At 45.4% G+C, this 25,106-nt stretch overlaps 1 long non-coding RNA gene and 2 pseudogenes across 7 annotated transcripts; 1 reads left to right on the forward strand and 2 right to left on the reverse strand.

Annotated features, from left to right (window-relative positions):
- The window catches only part of LOC125523088 (DNA topoisomerase 2-like), a 28,816-nt pseudogene extending 21,264 nt beyond the window's left edge, over positions 1–7,552 (reverse strand).
- Positions 7,553–9,872: 2,320 nt separating this feature from the next.
- On the forward strand, positions 9,873–11,004 carry LOC147958507 (uncharacterized; annotated as a pseudogene).
- Positions 11,005–19,706: 8,702 nt separating this feature from the next.
- Positions 19,707–24,605, reverse strand: LOC147958508 (uncharacterized). 7 transcript variants are annotated; one of them, XR_015611942.1, is made up of 8 exons: positions 24,213–24,605; positions 24,045–24,129; positions 23,797–23,859; positions 22,990–23,180; positions 22,550–22,656; positions 21,787–21,911; positions 21,480–21,602; positions 19,707–21,043 (listed from the first exon to the last, which is right to left on the reverse strand). It is a non-coding gene; the product is annotated as an uncharacterized LOC147958508 (long non-coding RNA). The 7 variants fall into 7 exon arrangements; XR_015611943.1 differs by lacking the exon at positions 19,707–21,043 and having other exon boundaries at positions 21,056–21,602; positions 22,990–23,113; XR_015611940.1 differs by lacking the exon at positions 19,707–21,043 and having other exon boundaries at positions 21,056–21,602; positions 22,990–23,159.
- Positions 24,606–25,106: the final 501 nt, after the last annotated feature.

The following is a 25,106-nucleotide window of genomic DNA, read 5'->3' on the forward strand; positions in this document are numbered from 1 at the left end:
ACTTCTCATGCCACTGTTTGGGTGCTTGCTTGAGTCCATACAAAGACTTCAGCAACTTGCACACTTTTCCTTCCTGACCATCTAGTACAAACCCATCTGGTTGTTCCATATAAATTTCCTCGTCCAACTCTCCATTTAGGAAAGCAGTCTTAACATCCATTTGATGAACGAGAAGACCATGTGAGGCAGCTAGTGAAAGTAGAACTCGAATAGTGGTCAGTCGAGCCACAGGTGAGTAAGTATCAAAGAAGTCTTCACCTTCCTTTTGGGTATAACCCTTAGCCACGAGCCGAGCCTTGTACTTTTCAATAGTACCATCAGGCCTAAGCTTCTTCTTGAATACCCATTTGCATCCTATAGGTTTGCACCCATAAGGACGATCAGTTATCTCCCAGGTTTCATTCGCCAAGATGGAATCCATCTCGCTACGAACCGCTTCCTTCCAGTAGTCAGCATCTTCAGATGCATAGGCCTTTGAAATAGAACTGGGAGTGTCATCTATGAGATACACAAGAAAATCATCACCAAAAGACTTTGCAGTCCTCTGTCTCTTGCTCCTAGTAGGAACTTCATTGTTCTCCTCCACAGGACTTTCAAAGTGTTCCATCGAAATGGCAGGTTCGGTAATTGTAACTGGTTCCTGATTCGATGAACTAGGCATCTCCTGATTAGATGAGGTAGCCATATCCTTCATGGGAAAGATATCTTCAAAGAAAGTCGCGTCATTCGACTCCATGATCGTACCGACATGCATGTCAGGTACCTCAGATTTTACAACCAAGAATCTATAGCCAATGCTATGAAAAGCATATCCCAGGAAAACAAAATCCACAGTCTTTGGTCCAAGCTTCCCCTTTTTGAAATTGGAGCATTGACTTTCGCCAAACAACCCCATGTTCGCAGATAAGAGAGTTTTAACCTTTTCTTCTCCCATTCCTCGAATGGAGTTATCTCTTTGTTCTTTGTGGGGACTCGGTTCACGACATGACATGCTGTCAATATCGCCTCCCCCCACCATGCCTTGGAGAGACCCGATGTGTCTAACATGGCGTTAACCAAATCAGTTAGAGTACGGTTCTTTCTTTCGGCCACCCCATTTGACTGAGGTGAGTAGGGAGGCGTCCTCTCATGGATTATACCATGTTCCGCACAAAAAGCATCAAACTCATTGGAAAAATACTCTCCACCACGGTCGGACCTAAGCCTCTTGATTTTCCGATCAAGTTGGTTTTCCACTTCAGCTTTATAGATCTTGAAAAAGTTCAAAGCCTCATCCTTAGATTTCAGAAGATACACACGGCGGTATCTAGTGGAGTCGTCAATTAACGTCATGAAATATTTCTTTCCACCTTTTGTCAAAACACCATTCATTTCACATAGATCTGAATGTATGAGCTCTAGTGGTGCAAGATTTCTCGTTTCCATAGTCGTGTGAGACTTACGAGGTTGTTTAGCTTGCACACACACTTGACACTTAGATCCCTTGACAATGGTGAAACTAGGGATTAAGTTCAACTTTGCCAGTTGCGACATGCAACCAAAGTTAACATGACAAAGACGTGAATGCCACACATTTGATTCACTATTGTTGCAAACATATTAACAACTTTATTGCGAACGTCTGATAAGGATAAACGAAATAGGCCTCCTGACTCATAGCCTTTACCAATACAGGTTCCATACTTGGATATTACAAATTTATTCGACTCAAAGACAAGCTTGTAGCCATCTCTACACAGAAGAGATCCGCTAACAAGATTTTTATTGACGGAGGGGACATAATGCACGTTCTTCAGCCGCACGATCTTCCCCGAAGTAAACTTCAGATCGACCGTGCCAACACCACGAACAGAAGCACTTGAACCGTTTCCCATCAGCACGATTGAAGTCCCTGCGGTCTGATCAGATGAAAACATGGAAATATCACCGCATACATGCACATTAGCACCCGTGTCAATCAACCAATCAGGAGAATGACATACTGAAAGAATAGTGGGAAATATACCATACCCAGCATCCTTCATGTCATTGTCTCCAATGACAACATTAGCGGTCTTGCCGCCTTTCCCAGGATGACGCTTGTCATAGCGATTAGGGCAACTAGGAGCCCAATGATCAGGATCCCCACACACATGACAAGCACCTTTCTTCTTTCCATTCTTCTTCTTGAAGTTCGTGTGTTGCACAACCTTGTTCTTCCCATCAAACTTTGCTTTCCATCAAACTTGCCCTTATTCTTGAACTTGTGGGGCTGGAAGTTCTGCTTCTGTACCACATTGGCACTAGATCCTCCCTCAATACCCCGAGCATGTGTGTTCTTTGCTCTCGCCTTTTCTTCCACATCAAGAGTGCCAATGAGATCCGGGACGAAAAACTCCTGCCTCTTATGCTTCAGCAAGGTAGCAAAGTTCCTCCATGAAGGAGGAAGCTTAGTGATGATACCTCCGGCAACAAACTTGTCCGGTAGCATACAACTGAAGTGCTCAAGTTCTCTAGCAAATGACTGTATCTCATGAGCTTGCTCAACCACGGAGCGCTCTTCAGTCATCCTGTAATCATAGAATTGCTCCATGATGTACAACTCAGTGCCAGCATCCGAGACCCCAAACATGGCCTCGAGTGCATCCCATGTATCTTTTCCATTATCAATTGACGCATAAGCATCAACTATGTTCTCACCCAAAACACTCAAGAGAGCAGCCTTAAACAGAGTATCCATTTTGTGAAAAGCTTGTGCCTGTTGAGCATCAAGCTCTCCTTCAGGTTTGCCGAGAGTAGCGTCATAGCAACTCATGGTTTGAAACCATAAGACTGTTCTCACGTGCCACCTCTTATAGTGGATACCCTCAAACATAGGAGGTCTCATGGAAGCAGCAAAACCACTCGGGGTAAATTGCCTATAATAAGGTTTTTGGATTGTTGGAAATATGAGAAATTTACCGAATGATTTTATTAACAGAAATACTAGATAAAGCATGACTAATATAGTAGAGATAAAACAACTCATGTGTTCGGACAGAGAGAAGGTAAAGAGCATCTGCATATATGAACTTGAACTAAACACATCTAGAACAGACACTAGATGAAGTTGCATATATGAAGTAGAACCTAACACATGTAGGACGGAAAGTAGAGCAAAGAACTGTGTAATGACATCTAACAGAAAGAGTAAGAACACGTACGGGACAGCAGCAGTGGAAGTGCTGGACTTGGGGTCGGTGTCCTCGCCTGCCATGTCGTCGAGGAGATCGTGGACGTCGGGGAAGAAGTCGTCGTTGGGGAAGTAGTCATCGGCGACCGGATCGTCCGTGATGAAGCAGCCAGTAGTCGCGCTGAGCGCTCCCCATAAACCGTATCACCCTTCTCCCGTACAGGACTTAAAAGGTGCAGTTTCGGAGGCCTACTATCCCGACCTGCGGTGCATGCCGCAAGCCGGGATGGGGAAGATCGTAGCAGCAGCGCAGTGCTCAGGAACTTGTGGTGAGAGAAGGAAGAGGTTCTGGTGCGTCTCTCTGGGAGGAGCGACCTCCCTTTTATAGGCGCAAGAGAATGAGGCGAGAGGGCAATGACGGGAGGCGAAACGAAGAGACAGAGACGAAGCGAACAGCCAGCAGCCGAAGGGATGCACCGTTCGCATTCGAACCCCACTTTCGCAAAAATCTTTTCAGCTTCCGTGTAACCTTTCATATACCCGTAGTGCGTGGCAAAAATTTAGATATCGGCTCGGCTCATTCCCGTAACCCGCGTCGTGGCGAGGCGGGCGGCGGAGGAGGAGCGCGCGTGGATATCTCTCTTATTCTCATGCTCGTACAAGTGGGGAAAGAACCTCCCTTATAAGGAGGTCCAACTCCCACTCAACTAGCAATGTGAGACTAAACTTTAGTAGTATCCCTTACCTTACACAAATGGGCTAAGTGGGCCTTTAGGATTTATTAAGAATTTCTGAAACTGCTATTAGGCTAGGCCCAAAATTGACAAAATTCCAGCAGTTGTATCCTGGGTGCTGTTGTAGATGCCTTCGCACGTTCAGAAAAAATATGCTGGCGCTCATATCTTCTTTGCTCCTGTTGAGCTTCAAATTTTGCATCAAGCACATCCAGTTCCTTCTCAAGAGCATCATGATCTCTCAGCCAAAGAATTTCCGGTTCTGTATTAGGCAGGCTTTCAAGTTCGCCCTCTAACTTCTCCTGTTGCGTAATGAGGTCCTCCACATTCTCCGTAAACAAGGCAACGAAAAGATAATGATAATCACTTGCATTAACCCCTGCTGCAGCTTCAGCAAGTCTGTTGTCAATTATTTCTTCTATGGGGTTTTTCTCTCGGAAAGGAGGATACTCCTTCCGCTTCAGCTCCAGCAATAGCTCTACTCTCTCCCTGTTAATGATAATGATGTCCCTAGAAATATAAGCAAGAATAAACCTAACTTTATTCTTAACCTTCAGCACCTCTTTCCTAATATTTTCCACCATTACCGCCTTTCTTCTCGCATAGAATTCGAGCCTCAGGGTGAAGAACTCTTCAAGTACGTCTTCTGGGCTGTCATATTTTCTGATTTTAACTTTATTCTTAACCTACAGCACCTCTTTCCTAATATTTTCCACCATTACCGCCTTTCTTCTCGCATAGAATTCGAGCCTTAGGGTGAAGAACTCTTCAAGTACGTCTTCTGGGCTGTCATATTTTCTGATTTTACTATGTGAGTCAAACAAGTACATTGTTGGTCCTATTGTGGTTGTCAGTTTGAATTTCTTCTCAAGGCCCTCTTGCTTAGCAATATTCATGTTTTGCTCACTCAATATAACCTCAAAATCCACATCTGCATGACTACATCGCGACCTATATCCCTCTAGAAACGGTGGCTCCTTGTCCTTATCCATGCCCTTACCATTTTCCTTTTCCTTATGAGGACACATGGATTTAAGAAAATGTTCGTAATCTGCCGACCAGCAGCGGACGGGAAGCTCAGTAATTGTAAGCATGGTGCAATCAACTTCCTCTATAACACCAGTGATGGTATATGTCACACCAGTTTCCTTTGATCTTGTCTTAGTCAAAGAACCCTGGAACCCCTTGTACCAAGGGTCCATTGGTATAATAGGCTCTTTGTTTAGCATCCTTTTCAGATTAGCAATGATGTCTCTTGGATTATAGTTTGGGACATAACCAGTGCCAACATCTTCACTTCCATTGACCAAAACCATGGGAATGATTGGTATATGCCAACTGGGTTCAATTGACTGTCCATCTTCATTCAAATAGTTCAGAAGAATATCATCATCCTTTGGAAAAATTAAACGGGTGACAGGTGGTAATCTGGTGTAGAGGTCCTTAGTACTACCAGCATCTTTTCCCCCCAAATTTCTGGTCCCAAACAGGCCACCAGGCTCCAAAAGACTAATATTATTGCTGCCAACAAATTCCTGAGCCATTCCTATAATTATGCTTGCTAGACTCTGCTTACTATATGCTGAGTGTGCTGACGCATAACCAATGAGCTCGGTGACAAAAGCTTCTTCAACAAAATTCCTCTTGAATGAGCAAAACAAAACTTTCCTCTGTCCTCGTTTAAGGCCGTCAACCATTGAAGGTACAGACGATTCAAGGTCTGCCATCGGGAAGAGTATCAGCTATTTGTTGATAAAATCACTGTATTTGATGTGTTGCCATTCCTTCCTCCCAGCGATCCATTCACCATCTTTGTCATCTGCCCAAACAAAATCCTTGTGATGGCAGATATCTTCAAAGCAATCCCGACCTTCTTGTGTTGTGCTGGTTCCAAATCCCTTGTAGTACTTTATAGACCACAAACTTGAATTCCCTCCTAACTTGTCTTTGCATGCTTCATAGTCTGGCAATGAGTAAAATGACTTGACAGATTTGCTCATGTTACTGGTTTTCTTGATAATTGGACTGATGAACTCAACCAAGAAAGAAGGAACTTTGAGGAGAGATGGCCAGGATGAGTGAATGAAATTGAGCAGCAACCCTTTGATGTGGGAACCATCGTGGTCAGCAAAAGCCTTCGCTGAATCTCGTTCAGTAAGTATCAAGGTGCACTTTTCAGAGTCCCTCCCACCAGCGTCATCTGCATTCTCTAGCTTAGGGATGGCAACAAAACTTTCCTCTTGCTTCCATCAGTCTTATTTAGTCCCTTGCTTAGTCTGAACTCAGCAAAAGAAAGGAGCTTGTTGACAACACCCGAGTTGGAGACTCTGTTAAGGAAATCTTCAGAGAGCTCGCACTTGGACCCAAAGGTTCCTTGATGAGTGGTCAAGGTCTCTTTGGTCTGTAAATCAAATGCAGGGTTATCAATGAGCGCATTAACAAATACCCATAGGTAGCCCTTCACCGTATGCAATTTCATGTTAGCATGCTTGTTCCTCTTGTTCACAACGCCCATCACATGGTTGGCAATTTGGTCTGCAACGTAGTCAACATGAGTTCCACCTCTTAAGGTCGCAATTCGATTTACAGAACTAACCTGCTGAAACTGGCCTTCATTTAGACTGACACACACCTCCCAACGATCGTTTACCCTTTGGTAAATTCTTGGTAGCTCGATTCCTTCTTTTGAAGCAGAGTCAATATACAGTTGCACGTAATCTGAGAAGCTTTTTGCCGACAACTTCTCACCATTCAACTCAACCTTCACGGTTTCGCCAAGGGTGCCCGCCATATCAACAACTCGCTTCCTCATGAGCGCCACGGCATCATCTTCGAGCACGGTCATGTTGAATTTCGCAAGGTCAGGCTTGAAGGTAACTCTGGTCCAGTTATCTGACGGCTCACACTCTGTAATCTCAGGCTCCGACTTCTTCCCCATGTTTTCAGAGAAAACCTGCTTGAACTTCTTCTGCCAGCGCCCATCAGCGGTCTCGATGACGAACTCGGTGGAGAAGATGTTGGCGAGTACGGCGCCGTAGCTCATTCGCAGCATCTCCGGCACGTAGAGGCCCTCCTCCTGGTGGATTTCGACGGGCATGCCGTTTCCATTGTTGTAGGCAGAGATACAGCACCGCTCGACGTCGATGTCGACCCGGAGGGAGTCCATGGAGGGGTCGCGCTGCAAGTTATCGGCGGCCTGGACGAGGATCTCGTCGAAGATGTTGTGGAGGCCGGGGACGTAGGTGACGGGCCTATGCACCATGGCACCTTCCTTGTAGACCCAGAGCGTCTGCGTGTGCTTCTCGACCGAGCCGACGTGGGTGTCCGGGCGCAGCAGGATTTGCTCCAGCGGCGTGTTCTTCTTCTTGTACATCTCCTCGATAGTGTTCTCCCCGCCGCCGCCCGCGGCGTAGTTGTGCGAGAAGCTGGGGTTCGCCGGCGGCGGGGGACGATGGCAGCACACAGAGGTGAGATTGTGTGTGCGCTAGGGTTTTGGGTGTGGTGGGATTGGGGATTTGAGAATTTGGCCAAAGGACGTATTTTTGAGAACTCGATTCTGGGGACTTCCCTTTCTTGAGAACTCGATTCTGGGGACCTATTCGGCGCTACAGTCGACGAAAAGGATCCCTTGCGCTAGCTAGCTCAGTTCGTGGGCTGCAGCACAAGAACTCCATCTCATGATATCAGCTGACTGCAAGCAACTGGTGTCCGACATCTCCAAAGAAACCTTAGGGACACATGGGGCGATTATTAATAAGATCAGGGCAAAAGCCACTTCTTTTAATTCTGTTTTCATTTTCGAGGGTCGTGCTGTGAATTATGAGGCACCCAAATTAGCTCGCTTTTCTCTTTTTCAGGGCTTGGGCCGCCATGTTTGGCTTGGCACACCCCATGATCTTCGTTGTATCCCACATCATGTGGTTTTCGGTGATGAATAAAGTTCTTTTCACCCCTCAAAAAAAAAGAGGTCTTCTGGTATGTCTCATAGAAACAACGACGTCTTCTGGTTCAAGCCGTTCTTTTTTTTCATTTGCTATTTCCTACTATGATGGCCACCGGTTTTTACATAGTTTATTTAAAATAATTTGAGCATTAGGAAACTTTAAAAATTCAAGCGATTTAAAAAATGCAAATTTGAAAAAAGTTCATTGATTTTTAGAAAAAGTTCATATGTTTTGAAAAATGACAATTTGAAAAATTCATAATTTTTTTACAAAAGTTCATCAAATATTAAAAAGCTCATCGAATTGAAAAAATGTTCACAATATTTGAAAAAAGTTCATGAATTTTGAAAAATAAACTTGATCACAACTTAAAAAATCATTGAGTTTGAAAAAAGTTAACAGTTTTTAAAAAAAACACGGCTTTAAGAAGAATAATAATAAAAGAAAAAAATAAGAAAGAAGAAAAAGGGGTGCAACTGAACACAACAGGTGTGGTTTCCCTCGGCTGCAACGCCGTTAATACAGAATAAAGAGATCTTGGGTTCAAGCTGTTGGGAAACCGGGGCCACCGAGGGGTGGCGGCAGGCACGTGCGTATCGCATGGGGTAGCCCCTCCCGTTTTCCCCATTTTACGTTAAATGGGTACTTATCCCTTAATCCTGGAGTCCCTATATAAAACAACGAGGAGCTATCATTGTAATCTCTGATTATTGATTAATAAAGCTGGTCTTCTCCATATTTCTCTGTGTCATTTACTTCCGTGTATTCGACTACTTCGTTTACGACGCTCGCCCTCGCTCCGCAACCTCGGACCGGACTCGCCGGCGGAGTTGCGGAACACGTTATCAGCACGCTTCGCTCCATCAAGCCTGCGTCAAGCCTGCATCACGTAGGCTTTCGTCGATCCCGCGGAGGTATAAGATCCGATCCCCCTTTTTGCAGAAATGGATTCCTCTCGTTACCGCGATTCCGTTTTTGCGATTAGTTTATTTTTCGGATTTTATCTACCTATGGTGCGCATTTTCCTCCCAAGAACCGAGCTGACGAATACGTCGCCGACCAATGTCGATGTTCTTGGACTAAGAGGAACTTGTTGACTGCAATATAGGGAGTCGGTACGCATCGCGATCCAGATGGTCGCGGTACCGCCGCAAAAGCACCAGATGTGCCATGCGCCGTCGGAGTTCCGGATGAACGCGACGAAGATCGCATCCCGAGATGTACTGGCAGCGACCCCGCTGGTTGCCGGCGTCGCGCCGCTGGCTGCCGCCGCCACGTCCTGCTAACGCCGTGCTCACGTGCCCTACTGGCTGCCATCGCCGCGCTCGCGTGCCTGTTGCACGCGCAGCCGCCATGCCCTGCTTCGAGGCCCGCCGTGCCCGCGCAGGCCTGCTGGCCGCGCCGCGCCGTGGCCGCGCTGTGGCCGCTGGCCGCACTGGCCGGCCCTGGTCGCCGCTCCGGCGAGCCGCGCGCGCCTAGCTAGCCCCGGCCGCGCCCCCGTGTGCGCCGCCGCCGCACCCCGATGCGGGCGCTAGGGGAAACCCTAGCGTCGCTACGGGAAACCCTAGCGTCGCTACGGGAAAGGCCGTCGGCTGGCTCCTGGGCCGGATGGGCCGCGACAGTGGGGATCCCTTCATAAAAAAAGGGGGCGCCGGCTGTAGTGCGGGATTTTTGCAATTTAGCCCCCGTAGTTTCCAGATTTTACGCAAGTTTTATTCCTGCTGTAATATTTCGCGTAGAAGCCCCTGGAACTGTCTGTTTTCACCGAAAACACGTATTTGAGCTTAAAAATGCCTCGGGAATTCAATGTTTGGGCTAGTTTTGGCATACGAGATGCGCTTAACATGCTATCCTTTGTAGCATGATATTATTATATGATTTTACTGCTGTAGATTAATTGTTTAGCACACTTAATCATTTAGTAAGTCATATAACAGCATGTCTTAAATATTGGAACATCATTTTAATTGAATAAGTTTATCAACATCGCATTTGTGCAAAAGATTACCTGCTGTAATCTCATGATTTTTGCATAAATTGCAGATGGCAGGAATTGTCCACAAGGAGTTTGCTGAGTTGGCCCAGACGGGGATGAACTACCTGTCATGGGCTTCGGACTGTGAGATTTTTCTCCAGGGCAGAACCCTCCTGAGGGCGATCGGTAAGGGGACCCAGCTGGCCCCCACCGATCCCAAGTTTGAAACTGAGAATGCGCAGGCTCTGCATTTTCTCCGTCATCACCTGTCACCTACTCTGAAAGATGAGTATATGGCTGAACGGAGTGCTTCTGGCCTTTGGACCGCTCTTAAGCAGCGGTTTGAGCGGCTGAAGTACACTGTTAAGCCACGTGCAGAGGCAGAGTGGATCCGTCTGAGGTTTGCGGACCTCAAGACGGTTGGGGAGTACAATTCGGCTCTACACCGGATTTGTACGACTCTTCAGATGTGTGGTACTCAGATTACCGACACTCAGAAGATTGAGAAAACCCTATCCACTTTCCACCCTGACGCGGTCCTGTCCGCACGGAACTACCGCCAGGGCAACTACACGAGGTATTCAGAGTTGATTGACGTCCTCCAGGTGGCAGAGGAGTAGGGCGAGGTTCTGAAAAAGAACTTTGCCGCGCAACCACTTGGGGGGGGGGGGTTCTCGCCAGGAGGTGAATGCTCTCAAAGTTCGCAAGCCTCAACAGAAGAAGTGGGGCCGCAAGGGCAAGAAGAAGGGCCCTCAGCCCTCCGCCCCGGCTAAGTAGCAAAAGTCGGGCAAGGGGGGGGGGGCAGAGGCCTCAGGACTGCTTTCGGTGTGGCTCGGTGGAGCATTTCTCCCGCCAGTGTCGCGCACCACAGGAGGTCGTTGATGCATATAAGGCCCGGAAGGGCGTGATACGCAACTCGCCTTGGTTCAGGAGGGAGCACCACTGGCGCCCATGGCGGCACCCGTGATGATCTCTACGCCCCCTGCTGCGCCCATCGCGGCGACCCCCGTGGTGCCCATCGCGACGGCTTTGGCTGTCTCTAGTGACGCCAACGTTGCCATGGAGGTTGACCACATGGTGGCCTCGGCGGTACCGCAACTAGATGTTGATGTTGCCTCCAAGATGATTTCTAAGGAGGATCAGCTCACTAGTATGGAGATTGCGACTGAGGTCAATGGCTTCTTCACTGAGTCTACTTAGCATACCCCTTTGGTTATCATGATTCCATGATTTGATACAATAAATTCGATTTGGTTGTAAGCTCTATAAGAGCATAAACTTATTCTTTACTTTGGCGATTGGATGATATTTATTCATTTATTCCATTATTTATACATGATAGTATGTTATGTTCTAGAATGTGTGCATTTATTATTAATGTAGCGTCTTCCTTATTACATTAATTATATGTCATATTTTAGAACGCGTGTGGCGCCCGAATGGAAGAAACGTGCCTTGTCGATAGCGCAACTACACATACCATTTTACGAGAAACTAAGTATTTTGAGTCTATTAAAAAATCTCCAGGAAGTATTATGACAATCGCCGGCTGCGGTTCGCACATAGTTGGCTCCGGACGAGCCACTATTATACTTCCTATGGGAACAACTTTGATCATTAATGATGCGTTGTTGTACCCCGAGTCGACTCGTACTCTTTTGAGCTTTAGAGACATCCGCGCCAATGATTTTCATGCTGAGACCGATGATGAGAACGGCAAGGAGTGCCTACTTATCACAAAGCGGGATGCAAATGGTAAACATGTTATCGAAAGGCTTCCTTCATTCGACACAGGGCTATACTACACTAAAATAGTAGCACCGCATGTGTACACTACCCTCAAGACCGTTTTTAGAAGCTCTGAACTCTTCTGCCTCTGGCACGATAGGTTAGGCCACCCCGGACTTAGGATGATGAGAAATATAATTAATAACTCGCATGGCCATAATGTTAACGTGAAGAACTTCCCAAATCCCGATGATTTCGTGTGCTCCGCATGCGCTAAGGGGAAGTTAGTCATTAGGCCATCGCCCCTCAAGGTGAGGGATGAAATCCCCTCGTTTTTGGAACGTATCCAAGGGGACATATGCGGTCCAATTCAGCCCTCACGGGGCCGTTTCGGTACTTCATGGTGCTCATTGATGCTTCCTCTAAATGGTCCAATGTTTGCCTGCTGTCAACACGGAAGCATGCCTTTGCAAATTTGATCTCACAGATCATACAAATGAGGAATAATTTCCCGAATTATCGTATAAAGTCTATTCGAATGGACAACGCCGGAGAATTTACTTCAAAGGCGTTCGATGATTATTGCATGGCAATGGGAATCAAAGTTGAGCACTCGGTACCCCATGTTCATAGACAAAATGGACTTGCCGAGGCATCCCATGTTCATAAACAAAATGGACTTGCCGAGGCATTAATTAAAAGAATTAAATTCATTGCCCGACCGCTCCTTCAGGGTTGTAATTTACCAACTACATGTTGGGGCCACGCAGTGTTACACGCGGCCAATCTCATCAACTTTAGACCATCGGCCTACAACATCCACTCTCCTGTTCAGCTTACGCAAGGGTCGACACCGAAAATTTCCCACCTTCGCAGGTTTGGTTGCCAGGTATATGTACCAATACCACCCCCTCAGCGATCGGCGATGGGCCCGCTCCGTAAGTCGGGGATATACGTTGGTTATGAGACTGTGTCCATAATCAGGTATGTGGACCCCATGACAGGTGACTATCACACGACCCGTTTTGCTGATTGCATTTTTGACGAGGATCTTTTCCCGACTTTAGGGGGGAGAGAATCAACCCCTTGATGCTAAAAGTCGAGAAATCACGTGGCAAGCCACGGGGATCCACGCTCATGACCCGCACACTGCTGAGACTGAGAGAGAAGTCCAAAAGATAATAGATTTGCAGTCATTAGCAAATCAACTGCCTGACCACTTTAGTGACTTAAAGACTGTGACAAAATCGCATGTGCACGCGCGCAATGCACCGGAAAGGGTTGAAATACCGAAGAAAAATGATGGTATACCCGCTCCCGTCCAAAGGCCTAAAAGGACGAGAGATCCGGCTTCTCAAATCCCAAGTACTCGGGGACGCCCGACGAAAAAGGATAAGAGAGATTTATTACAGCCTGTCACCAAAGTACCCCAAAATGAAACGGGGAGCCAGTCGAGACCTGGAACAAGTATGGAAAATTCAGTGCATGAAATTTCGGACTTAAACTTTCCCATAGGGGAAATACCCAGCGGAGATGTGAGCGCACACATCAGCGCGGGAAATCTAAAGGATTTTTCTCCCATAATGGGAAATTTGGTAGAGCAAGTGTTAGCGCCGGATGCGCTCCATGACGAAATGGCCATAAATTATATTTATACGAGGGAGTCCCTGAACCGAGCAACGGTGGTTGTCGACATTAACTTTGCTACGAAAATTGCCTCAATCATAGATCTTGACCCTGAGCCTAACACGCTCGCTGATTGCAAGAAAAGGTCGGATTGGAAAGATTGGCAACATGCAATTACTGCCGAATTATTATCTCTCAACAAAAGGAAGGTGTTCGGACCAGTTTGTCGAACTCCTCCCCACATTCGCCCTGTTGGCCATAGGTGGTTTTTTGTTCGAAAGAGAGATGAAAATAATAAGGTAGTACGGTACAAAGCAAGGCTCGTCGCTCAAGGGTTCACTCAACAACCAGGTGTCAATTTTAAGGAGACTTATTCCCCGGTCATGAATGGAGTTACCTTTAGATACTTGATCTCGATGGCAGTAAACATGGGCTTGAAAATGAAACTAATGGATGTTGTCACTGCTTACCTGTATGGTAACTTGGATTCGAACATATACATGAAGGTTCCAGAGGGTATCCCCGTTCCGAACCATGATAGAGCAAACAGGGGTCTATACAGTGTTCAACTTCAAAAGGCACTGTACGGACTCAGACAGTCTGGTAGAATGTGGTACAATCGTTTAAATGATTTCCTTCATGTGAAGGGCTACACGAGCAATAAAGATTGCCATGTGTTTTTATACGGCGATCCCAAGATGGATTCTGTATAATCTCGGTGTACGTGGACGATTTAAACATAATCGGTACGCCTGAGGATATTGAGGAAGCGAGTTCCTACCTGATGTCGGAATTCGAGATGAAGGATTTGGGTAAAACCAAGTTCTGTCTAGGTCTGCAACTTGAACATTCCCCTGATGGGATTCTAGTGCACCAGTCGGCCTACACCCAAAAGGTGTTGGAGAGATTTGGATTTGATAAGGCATATCCTTCTAAGACCCCGATGGTCGGAAGATCTTTACAGCCAGACAAGGACCCGTTCAGGCCAAAGGAAGAGGGGGAGGAAACTCTGGGACCAGAGGTTCCTTACCTGAGTGCAGTTGGAGCACTCATGTATCTTCCAAACTGTACATGGCCAGACATTGCGTTCGCCGTCAGTTTGCTTGCGAGGTACAGTTCTGAACCTACCAAGAGGCATTGGAAAGGTGTCAAGGACGTCTTCCGTTACCTGTAAGGGACCAAAGATCTTGGCTTGTTTTATAAAAGAAACCAAGACCTATCTATTATAGGCTATGCCGATGCTGGGTACCTATCGGACCCGCATGATTGCAAATCGCAGACTGGATATGTTTTCCTTTGTGGTGGAACTGCGTTTTCCTCGAAATCGTCCAAGAAAACACTTGTGTCGACTTACACGAACCACTCGGAAATCATGGCACTATTCGAAGCATCAAAAGAGTGTGTATCGCTTCGGCGGATGATCGGCCACATTCAGCAGACATGTGGGCTGAACACCGTACGAACCCCTACCATTATCTATGAAGATAATGCTGCTTGTGTTGCACAAGTCCAGATGGGTTATGTGAAGAGTAACCTCACAAAGCATATTAGTCCCAAGTTCTTCTATGCACATGAGCTGCAACAGTTGAACGAGGTGAGAGTTTTGCATACTAAGTCCCGTGACAATCTTGCTGATATGTTCACTAAATCATTACCGACATCAACCTTAGAGAGGTGTGTGCGTGGAATCGGTATGATGAGACTTAGAGAGATGCAAGGTTCAGGGGGAGAAACTTCACAAACTCGTCGCTAAAATCTCAATCCTGATGATCGAGTACTCAACTCGATGGTTGAGTGGATAGTACTCTTTTTCCCTTGAGTGAGTTTTCCTGATGTTTCTCACACGAGGTTTTTGACGAGGCAATTCGTGCAATACAACAACGTATACTATGTGCTCTTTCTCCATATTTTTTCCCACTGGGTTTTTCGGAGTTTTGAGGCATGGATATACGGATAATTACCCAAGGGGGAGTGTTGGGAAACCGGGGCCACTGAGGGGTGGCGGCAGCCTCGTGCGTATCGCACGGGGTAGCCCCTCCCGTTTCCCCCACTTTACGTTAAGTGGGTACTTATCCCTTGACCCCGGAGTCCCTATATAAAGCAACGAGGAGCTATCATTGTAATCTCTGATCATTGATTAATAAAGCTGGTCTCCTCCATATCTCTCTGTGTCATTTACTTTCGCGTATTCGACTACTTCGTCTACGACGCTCGTCCTCGCTCCGCAACTTTGGACCGAACTCGCCGGCGGAGTTGCGGAACACAAGCCACCCCACGCACTTGTCTTTTGCGTTTTAACGGGACAAAAAAACCTAAAGCAGGTCGGCCCAGCGGGGAGGGCGGTTGCACATCGGTTTGCAGTTTATACGTTAATTGCACCAAATAGGAAATGTCTCGGTTCTGTTTCTTGGGAACTGAAGGTTTGAAGGCGATTTTTTTTTCTTTTTAGAAGAATTTAGAAGCGAATTAACACCAACAGGCCGAGCTGGCACAAAATATATCCGTTTGGATAGCTAAATTGACACAAAATTTATCCATGGTCAGGCAAACTCCAACACAGCACGCCATTTCGTCTGTTTGTGTCGTTTGTGTCCATGTGGAAAAGAACGTGGACCAATCCAGAGAGCCATCTCATTTTTCTGTGTGTTGTGTGTCGGCTTGGACCTATTTTCTCTTCAAATTTGGGGAGAAACTGGGTATGAACGGACACAAAACAGATGTTATGTTTGTCCTTATCGTGCGCTACATGTCCGGCATGGTTCATATGTCATCCACCCACACCCATCCCTACCTCTCTCTCTCTCTCTCTCTCTCTCTCTCTCTCTCTCTCTCTCTCTCATCCTCCTCCTATTCTCTCTCTCTTAACCACCCACCCACCCACGCATGGCCTGCAAATGGAGCACGCCCGGTCGCCGCGTTGGGCACCGGCTGCTGCTTGCCACCGCCGCCTGCCTTCGCCACCGCTTCTGCCCCCACATTGGCCGGATCCATAGCTAGTAAGTCAGCGCCCCCTCCTTTCCTTTCTCCATAGCCAGCAAGAACTCGAGAGAGAGGCCAACTATAGAGTAGGATGTCGTGTGCTACTACCTCGGCTGCAATGACTGGGACCTCAACACCGTCATGCGCTACACCTACCACCCACGCATCGAGCCGCCGCCAAGGCAAGAGCAGCGGGAGTGTCATCGTCCCCTTGGGCGTGGTTGCGGGCTCACGACAACCATGGCGGTTAGGTCGCAGGGGAGGGGCACAGGTGGATGGTAAGGGCATGTACAGCGGTGTCCATTCAGCCGTCTGTAGCACATACCAGAGAGGATATTTGTCTAGCTGGAGGGGGGAGAACTAGGAGAGAGAAGAAGGGCGTCTGTAATTTGGCAGACGGTCGATAGCGCTGGAAATTCGCTAGCTATCGACGGCCTCTTTGCCGTTGTACGACTGGGCGTCTGTAGTTTCCTGAACCGTCAAACCACGTCCTTCACAAATCTAATCCACGGAACATGTTTTGCTTTTCTCCGTCGCTATCTACTCCGGCAAGACCTGCACGGTTGGGGACCGCCGGACTGCTGGGATCGATAGATGCCTCGAACGAATGAGCTGCAGGCCTGCAGTGATCAAAATAATCGATCAACGGATCAGCTACCTAGCTAGGCATCACGCTAGACGTCTATGGAGAGGTCCAACGAGGAACTGATTAGATTCATGTAGGTGCTCCTCGATCGATTCTTAAACGCACTCCTTCTTGGGATGCATCACGCCGGACTGCCGCGCCGGCGCCAACGCCAACGCTGTCGTCAGTCTCTTCACGCTCGGAAGGGGTAGCTGATGGAGGTGGATAATTGGAATAATTTTCACTATAATGGCATAATTTTAGAGGGCTATAGACAGCAAAAGAAGATAGTCCATTGTAGAGGGCGTTTTCCCTATTGTCTGTAGATGACGTGGATCGTTGCTATAAACAGTAGCCGTCTAAACTAATGTACATGCCCTAAGGAGTCAGCTGGTGATGATGAGTGGGCCGTAGAGTGAGCGAGGAGGGTCGGACAGTCGTTCTGGGAGGGCAAAAATGTCGGGAGGGGGGTGGGGTGGTTCATGGTCTACCGGACTGGATATTTCACAATCAGGCGCATGCAAAACTATGAACATCTGCCTCTTTTTTGTTGTGATTTGGCGCTATGAACACCGCACTTTAATTTGCTCGTATTTCTATGAACTTGAAATGAAGAATGACTGGATCGGACCGGACATTTAGGGGATGTGGTTGGATGTCGCTCTGTTATTCGTGTCCACAGACTGGTCTGGACCAGTCCGCTGACAAATAGTGTGTCCTTTTTAGAAGACGCCGTTCAGATGTCCTTAAAGGATTCAAACCGTCAAAATTCTCCTTGATATTTAACGATACTTCTCAATCCCTTTGTGGGGGAAAGAGATTAACCGAACAAGCCACATGTGAATATAAAATTATTATTTTGTGATTCACTAGTAAACCTGTTTTAAATGAATGTGCATCTGTTATTTTGTGGATCCTTTTGTGAAGGAAATATGCCCTATAGGCAATAATAAAGTTATTATTTATTTCCTTATATCATGATAAATGTTTATTATTCATACTAGAATTGTATTAAGCGGAAACATAATACATGTGTGAATACATAGACAAACAGAGTGTTACTAGTATGCCTCTACTTGACTAGCTCGTTAATCAAAGATGGTTATGTTTCCTAACCATAGATATGAGTTGTTATTTGATTAACGGGATCACATCATTAGGAGAATGATGTGATTGACTTGACCCATTCTGTTAGCTTAGCACTTGATCGTTTAGTATGTTGTTATTGCTTTCTTCATGACTTATACATGTTCCTATGACTATGAGATTATGCAACTCTCGTTTACTAAAGGAACACTTTGTTTGCTACCAAATGTCACAACATAACTAGGTGATTATAAAGGTGCTCTACAGGGGTCTCCGAAGGTACTTGTTGAGTTGGGGTATTTCGAGATTATGATTTGTCACTCCAATTGTCAGAGAGGTATCTCTGGGCCCTCTCGGTAATGCACATCACTATAAGCCTTGCAAGCATTGTAACTAATGAGTTAGTTGCAGGATGATGCATTACAAAACGAGTAAAGAGACTTGCCGGTAACGAGATTGAACTAGGTATTGAGACACCGACGATCGAATCTTGGGCAAGTAACATACCGATGACAAAGGGAACAATCTATGTTGTTATGCGGTTTGACCGATAAAGATCTTCGTAGAATATGTGCGAGCCAATATGAACATCTAGGTTCTGCTATTGGTTATTGACCGAAGACATGTCTCGGTCATGTCTACATAGTTCTCGAACCCGTAGGGTCCGCACGCTTAAAGTTCGGTGACGATCGGTATTATGAGTTTTTGTATTTTGATGTACCGAAGGTAGTTCGGAGTTCCGGATATGATCACGAACATGAAGAGGAGTCTCGAAATGGTCGAGACATAAAGATTGATATATTGGACGACTATATTCGGACACCAGAAGTGTTCCAGATGATTTCGAAGAAAACCGGAGTGCCAGAAGGTTACCGGAACCCCCCTCAGGAGAAATAATGGGCCTTATGGGCCTTAGTGGAGAGAGAGGGCTGGCTTAGGGCAGGCCGCGTGCCCCTCCCCCTCTGGTCCGAATTGGACTAGGAGAGAGGGGGCGGCGCCCCCCTTTCCTTCTCCCTCTCCCCCTTCCTTTCCCCTCCTATTAGGAGTAGGAAGTCCTACTTCTACTAGGAGGAGGACTCCTCCTGGCGCGCGAAGAGGGCCGGCCGACCTCCCCCTTGCTCCTTTATATACGTGGGCAGGGGGGCACCTCTAGACACACAAGTTGATCATTTACCCCTTAGCCGTGTGCGGTGCCCCCCTCCACCATAATCCACCTCGATCATATCGTAGCGGTGCTTAGGCGAAGCCCTGCGTCGGTAGCAACATCATCACCGTCATCACGCCGTTGTGCTGACGGAACTCTCCCATAAAACTCTGCTGGATCGGAGTACGCGAGACGTCATCGAGCTGAACGTGTGCTGAACTCGGAGGTGTCGTACGTTCGGTACTTGGATCGGTCGGATCGTGAAGACGTACGACTACATGAACCGCGTTGTGCTAACGCTTCCGCTTTCGGTCTATGAGGGTACGTGGACACACTCTCCCTCTCGTTGCTATGCATCACCATGATCCTGTGTGTGCGTAGGAATTTTTTTTTGAAATTACTACGTTCCCCCATCATTTTGAATGTATTGTCTTGGAGTGTTGTAAACTTTGTCTTCTAGCCGTTGATAAACTGCTTGGTTCGGCATCAAAGTTTGACTTTTCATGCCATTATCTTTCAACAATTAGTAATACTAGATGACCCGTTGCGCCAATGGCGCAAAGAGCGAGAGCAAACCATGCACGTATAAGAATATTTAAACACCGATTAGAGCATAAGGAAATAGATACCGAGGTACAATGTTGATACATGTTCTAAAAAGTTTACGATAGCTTATAACAAGCAAACTACATAGGTAGAGATGCATCATATAGACAGTTGTAGGTATGAAGTGGTGAACATCAGGTATGCTGCATGTGCAATCGGTATGTCGTGTAAGCAGCTCTTCATAGTGGCTGTCATTGCCTAAAGCAAAAATGCCTTCCATATCATCGTCCAGCCCCAAATAATACTTGTTTGTTTTCTGTAGAATGTTTTCTGATTCTAAAGATGTATTGCTAAGATGACACTGTAAGTAAGTGCAGTGTGTGTCTTATCATTTCGGCTGAGATACCCAATGTTGATAGTAACTGGATAATTCTGTGCTAGTTAGCTAATCCTAAAGCTGTCAAAAGGTGATAAAAGAATCGAGAATAGCAAGGGTTTGAGCTTTCTTAAACTGTAGATTATACATGCTTGTACTATTTCTCAGGCACCAAGAAAATAGGGGATCAATAGGTATGACTATGTACCAAGTGATTAGTCAGGTGTTTATTAGGAAGCATACACACACTGAGCAGAGAAGAAACAGCTAAATCGAATGGCATGGAATCATTACTAAAAACAACTAACCCCAATTTTCCTATATATTAATTAACTGGTAAACAAAGCAGTGTCTCTCTCTAATTGTTATAGATGAGTAAGTGAGATTCCTATACAAATGAGGCAAACATAGCATACAAACAACTCAATAAAGCATAAAGCAGGCTGAGAAACAATCTATATAGATTAATAAATATCGTAGATGACAGGAGACAAATCAGTCCCCTTTCCAAGTTTTCACATCACAGACCCACATAATTTTCTAGCAGGAACATGTCACAAGACATTGGGACATATATCTATTTCAGTAGGAAGCAAGACTCAATGCTCACACAAGGTAACACTTCATATCATGGTGGTAAAAGCGCTGCTTATTTTTCTTGCCTGGCTCAAGCACATAGATTCTAAATGGAATTAATTCAACAGGCAAACTTCATACATCTCAAGTCATGATATTAGTCACCAAATTAAGTTCTACTTTAGCCATGGTTGTTCATACATCTCAAGTCATGATATTAGTCACCAAATTAAGTTCTACTTTAGCCATGGCTACAACCGCAAGACACTCAAGTGCTCATAACAGAGAAGAGCATATGTACATGTCAAGTTATGATATTTTTCATATGGTAATAAACACTATTAGATTAACATTGTACGGAATATGTGTGTGCATGCACACGACACAACAATAATAGATTGTGCTCTTCCGCACGACTACCTTTTCACATGGTAATAATAACTTAGGATGGATACTATCTTACAGAATGATTTCTTGATATGTTACATTTTTGTGATGCACTGGTCTTGGCCCTCCTAGGAGGCATAGATGGCTGCTCTAATTTTTAGTTTGGCTGCCAAAACAAATCGTAAGGGGAAAATAAGACAAAACTGAATTTCGAATATACAATCTACAAATCATAACAACAGTGATAAGAATGACAACCCATCTGCAGATAAATATAATCCCAAATTATAAAGCTAGATCATACTGAAGGAAGCATAGGCGTCAACACAAATGCCATAACCTAAATTGTACCAAAAAGAAAGTATTATGAAGTGCAAACCAATTTTATACAAAAAGAACTCTATATTTCCTTAGCTGCTCTAGAAGGCCTATTTGCATCTGTAACCAATGCAGGAGATGCATATACATATGAATCCTAGTTACTTTTTTGTGTGTACCAATAAGGACTGGAAAACACAACGGCACAACACTTTAGAATTCATATACAAAATTCCCATCGCTCTGCTTTCAAGTTCAGTGACAAGATGATGGCTACCTACTACCTGTCATGATGTACTCCATGGCGGTATAGCCATAGGAGACTATGATGTAGGTCAAGATGTGACTCGTCACTGACCGGTCCAGTCTTTCGCTAGGCTGAAGTCAGAGAGCTTTGCATTGTACTCCTGATCATGAATGTAAGCAAGCAAGAAGTATTAGTTTCATGCCACCAGTCATGAAAAATGATAGGTGTTCATTCTGCTTTCTGAACTATTTATGTGAATCATTCTACTATTTTTCATGTATAAGGAGTCTTGAATTTGTGTGGATGAAAGCGAACATCAAAGCGATCAAACACGGTATATATACCTCATCGGGCAATATGTTGGATGTCTTGAAATCCCTGTAGATGACGGGCTTCTCAGCTTCGTGCAGGAAGGCAATCCCCCTTGCAGCACCGAGTGTGGTGGACCATGGCAATGGCAGCATTACCCCTGCATTAGCAAATCACAAGTACTTGAACAAATCTACATAATGTAGTATTTGATACCATGTGAATAAATAATACTCCCTCCGTTCCTAAATATAAGTCTTTTTATAGATTTCAATGGAAAAGGAAAGGATTGTCAGTACATAATTAAACAAAAAATGATGTACGGGGAACAGTATAGAATTAAACACTAATATCCTATTCCAAAAAAATGCATTATCAAAAGAAAAATAATCTTCCTTGCCTCTGTAACACATGCCTCGCCCTTATGAGGCATAACACAAAACCAAGTCTCTGGAATTGAAACCAAGTATTATGAGGCATAACACAAAACAACTCTAAAATCTTTTAAACACACATCATATTCCTCCCCAAGGCCGCTAATTATTCAACTGCGGTGATCTAATCAGATTCACATTTCATGACCAAACAGAGCAAACTCATAGTATGTTACTTGGTCCTAGTTAACTTCAAGAAGTTTTAACAAAATACATGTTACTTCTTTTTGACTGTATATATACTGTGGACCAGAAGCCCCATAATCCTTTATTTCAATCAAAGCAAATATATACAAAGAGACAATAAATGGTCCCAACACGAAAGAAAGAAAGAAAGAAAGAAAGAGAAAGAAAGGAAACTTACCTAAGAGAGCACATCCAAAACCGAAGGGGGGCTTTGGATCCAGGCCAAGAGTGGAGTAAAAACAGGAAGCATGGCATTCCTTTGTATGAATTGTGAATTTCCTTTTCCTGGAATATGCACATGTCAGAATGTAGAATGGATACCATAATTTCCACTAATGCTTACAGTAGAAAATTCAGGTTTTTTTGTTGGTGAAAGTTAACATTAAAAACTTAACTCTAAGAATTCTAGCTCGTATACCTCTATCATCACAACAAGAATTTCAGTAGAGAGATGATTACTAAGGTAAACTACTTTTTCCACTATTTCTCATACACATACAGCTACAAAACATTGATTTTTTCAGGGAACTTAGCACCTGGGGCATACAGTTTAACAATGATAACTTGACATGAAGAATATGTTTGTGAGATTAAAAAGGACGAGAAAGTGGCCCTAACCTGTGCGCAACGACGATGACCTAGTCGGGGAAGCATGGCATGCTGATATCATGTATCCCATTGCGCCGCCAGGAGATCCACATTAGCTTCCCATGGTCCCCACAAGCTTTAGTGATGACCAAAACTGGTACAAATAGTATCGAACATGGTATTGTTTTCTTGTTGATTGCCTGCTTTAGTCAAAACCACAACTAAAAAGGCGGAAAGAACTAACATAAGCAACTATCTAGCTAAATAGATCTGAAAAAGTGGAACCTAATTATTTTCTGCCCTACATCCAAAGTAATGATGTTGTGGTATATCAAAAATTAATAGCTGCCCTCAAAAGAAGTAACTATCATGGAACAGGCAAGGAGAAGAATAATCATTTGGCAGAATTGCTGCACATATCAGAAACTGGAATGTAGAACCTGAAATATATTTTTAGGCTCTAACGGAAATAAAGGGTGAAGAAAAGAAAACTATTAGCTGCCTATGTGTGCACCTGTAGCACAAAATAATCCTAACTTGTACAACCCAAGTGGCCAAAGGGTACAGCTGTACGCCTTAGTTTCATGAACACCAACTAAAGAGGCCAGAAAGTCTTTTTGCGTTTTTGGATTAGGGTTAGGGCCACAAAGAAGGGTAATCCAGCTAGTATGGTTTACTTCCCAACATCATCTCTCGTCCGTGCCATTTTCTATCATTTGCAATCTACAAAGCATAACCTTCATCATTGCAGCCCTAATTTGCAATCTACAAATCATATGACCCTAAACATATGACATAGACTCATATCATTTGAATCATATGGGTTGTGGCCCTAACCTGTTTGTCATATGGTTTACTTCCCAACATCATCTCTCGTCCGCGCCATTTTCTATCATTTGCCTAAAAACTGCAGTATTAGCCTTACTTAAAACAGGAGGGGAAGTCGCATTTGTATCCTAAGCTGCAGTTAAACTATTGCCAAATATCATGTGTGCATAGCTAAACTGATTTGAACTACATGAGACAAAATCATAAATCAATTCTACCAAAACCTACTGACAAGAGAGGGGTGATCTTGCACACACCTCAACCAAAATCACATGTACAGAAGGCAGCCAGATTGATATGGTCGTCGAGGGGAATCATCCTAATGGAGAGCCACAAGAAAATCTGAAAGAAATATAATCAAGCATCAACTTAGCATTTTGTAAAATTGGGAACAGAGAAATAGGAGGAAAATAGAGAAATCATACAGATCAGCACATCCCGGTACCCTTCTCCATGCCCGCGCCAAACAGTAGCTGGTGGTGAGTCGCTCACCAGCCGGCGTCACCTCTCCCACTACGCCGCAGATCCGCGTCTCCGGTGACGACGCCTGGCCTCTGCCCACCTTGTCTCCCCTCTCCTCTGCATCGGTTCTCTCTCTCCTCAATCTCCCATCCTCTCCCACCATCGATCCTCTTCTCCGCTGCCACCGAGCTCTGGTGCGAGGATGGGATGGGGGCTCCTCAGAGGGCAGGGAAAGAACCGGGGAGCGGCGGCTCCTGCGAGATGGGGGGATGGGGAGAGGCGGCGGCTGCACGGGGAGCGTGGGAGTGGAGAGTGGGGAAGGAGGAACCGGACGTGGTGGAGCGTGGGGATTGGTTGTAGGGTTTCACGTTTGACCCTGCTGCGGTAAAACTTTCACGTACGCAAACTCGAAAGAAAACCACCTGGTACTCTCGACCGTACGGCTAACGAGCCCCACCTGTCATCCACTCCTGAAGCAGCTGTAATTGTAAAAAAGAAATTGACGGCTGACCCAGCGCCAGCGGTGAGAATTGAGCGACAGTAAAAGAATTGTGCGGTCGAACAGGCTTGGCGCACGCGGTAGCTCCAGAATGGCGGGTTGGGTAGCGTCCTTTATATGTTCCATATGGTTATGTGCATCTACTATGTAGAGATCCAGGTTTTATCCCCCATTTGAAAAAATACCTAGTGTGATTAATTAGCTAAAAGCTTTGTTTCACCTCCTTGAGAATAATATTAACAGTTCTCGAATTGGTAACTTTAACTAACAATCCAAGCTTAGTAGAACACACTAGTAGAAAACAGGGCTTTGGTCACAGCGCAATATACACATTAGTCCCGGTTGCATTACGAACCGG

Source organism: Triticum urartu, chromosome 7A (assembly GCF_056163025.1).
Source record: "Triticum urartu cultivar PI428250 chromosome 7A, HENAU_Tu73, whole genome shotgun sequence".
NCBI classification, from domain to species: Eukaryota; Viridiplantae; Streptophyta; class Magnoliopsida; order Poales; family Poaceae; genus Triticum; species Triticum urartu.